The sequence below is a fragment of the Bufo bufo genome, chromosome 4 (assembly GCF_905171765.1).
Source record: "Bufo bufo chromosome 4, aBufBuf1.1, whole genome shotgun sequence".
Classification (NCBI taxonomy): Eukaryota; Metazoa; Chordata; class Amphibia; order Anura; family Bufonidae; genus Bufo; species Bufo bufo.
Genome location: NC_053392.1, coordinates 335,954,979 through 335,957,147, shown reverse-complemented (window position 1 = coordinate 335,957,147; position 2,169 = coordinate 335,954,979). Strand labels below are relative to the sequence as shown.

Below are 2,169 nucleotides of genomic sequence, written 5' to 3'. Positions count from 1 at the left end.
GATCCACCGCAGCTATGTGCAGAAGTCCAAAATAAAATCCAGTCCTCTTTCAGGGTCTCCAATACTCGATCCTTAATCCAGTCTGTAACTGCCCACTGCAGCTACAGTCATGTGAAAAAATTAGGACACCCTTTGAAAGCATGTGGTTTTTTGTAACATTTTTAATAAATGGTTATTTCATCTCCGTTTCAACAATACAGAGAGATTAAAGTAATCCGACTAAACAAAGAAAACTGAAGAAAAGTCTTTTCAAGATCTTCTGTAAATGTCATTCTACAAAAATGCCTATTCTAACTGAGGAAAAAGATAGGACACCCTTGCCCCTAATAGCGAGTGTTACCTCCTTTGGCTGAAATAACTGCAGTGAGACGGTTCTTGTAGCCATCTACCAGTCTTCGACATCGGTCTGAGGAAATTTTACCCCACTCCTCAATGCAGAACTTTTTCAGCTGTGAGATGTTTGAGGGGTTTCTTGCACGTACAGCCCTTTTCAAGTCACCCCACAGCATCTCAATGGGATTCAAATCTGGACTTTGACTTGGCCATTCCAGGACTCTCCATTTCTTCTTTTTCAGCCAATCTTTGGTTGATTTACTAGTATGTTTTGGGTCATTGTCATGTTGCATGGTCCAGTTCCGCTTCAGCTTTAATTTTCTAACTGATGGTCTCACATGTTCTTCAAGCACCTTCTGATACACAGTAGAATTCATCGTGGATTCTATGATGGTGAGCTGACCAGGTCCTGCTGCAGCAAAGCAGCCCCAAACCATGACACTTCCACCTCCATGCTTCACAGTTGGTATGAGGTTCTTTTCTTGGAATGCTGTGTTTGGTTTACGCCAAACATGTCCTCTGCTGTTGTGTCCAAATAATTCAATTTTGGACTCATCTGTCCAAAGAACATTATTCCAGAAGTCCTGGTCTTTGTCAACTTTATCGCTGGCAAATGTCAGTCTGGCCTCGATGTTTCTCTTGGAAAGCAAAGGTTTCCTCCTTGCACACCTCCCATGCAAGTTAAACTTGTACAGTCTCTTTCTGATTGTAGAGGCATGTACTTCTACATCAACAGTAGCCAGAGCCTGCTGTAGTTCTCGAGATGACACTTTAGGGTTTTTGGATACCTCTTTTAGCATCTTGCGGTCTGCTCTTGGGGTGAACTTGCTGGGGCGACCAGTCCTGGGCATGTTGGCAGTTGTTTTGAAAGCCCTCCACTTGTAGACTATCTTCCGGACAGTGGAATGGCTGATTTCAAAATCTTTTGAGATCTTTTTAAATCCCTTCCCAGACTCATAGGCTGCTACAATCTTTTTTCTGAAGTCCTCTGACAGCTCTTTTGCTCTCACCATGGTGCTCACTCTCACTTCAACAGTCAGGAGCACACCAAACTAAATGTCTGAGGTTTAAATAGGGCAAGCCTCATTCAACATGCAGAGTAACGATCTACTAATTATGTGCACCTGGTGTGATATACCTGTGTGAGATCTGAGCCAATTTAAGAGGGAATACATGTGAGGGTGTCCTATCTTTTTCCTCAGTTAGAATAGGCATTTTTGTAGAATGACATTTACAGAAGATCTTGAAAAGACTTTTCTTCAGTTTTCTTTGTTTAGTTGGATTACTTTAATCTCTCTGTATTGTTGAAACGGAGATGAAATAACCATTTATTAAAAATGTTACAAAAAACCACATGCTTTCAAAGGGTGTCCTAATTTTTTCACATGACTGTATGTGCAGTGGCAGGGGGTGATCGCCTCTCGTTGCCCCGGGACTAAGCCGTCCCCCCAATAGCAGCACAGGCTCGGACTGCAGCTATGAACTACAGCCCTCACCTGAGGCCGAGGGTCCGGGTACCCGGGGCACCTCTGGCCAAGACCAAGGCAGCACCTCTCGATACTACACTTGATCTTAGCCAAAAGGCCGAGAAGCGTATGGAATGTCACATATCACATACTTCTTACCTCTACTGCTCCCCAGTAAGTGGAATTTCTTTCATAGGCTAAGCAAGGATTTGGGGGTACTATCTTTCCTTGGGGAGAGAGCACCTTTATTGGCGTGAGGAGACTTATAGGCCGTACCTGCTCCTCTGGAATTCTGGGAAGAAGGGATGCAAATGAGCTCTTAAGCTCTGCCTCTAATGCCACCAGATGTAAGGCAGCTATCCTATAAGTC

At 43.8% G+C, this 2,169-nt stretch overlaps 1 pseudogene; it reads right to left on the bottom strand.

Annotated features, from left to right (window-relative positions):
- Positions 1-1,786: 1,786 nt before the first annotated feature.
- LOC121000085 lies at positions 1,787-1,929 on the bottom strand (annotated as a pseudogene).
- Positions 1,930-2,169: the final 240 nt, after the last annotated feature.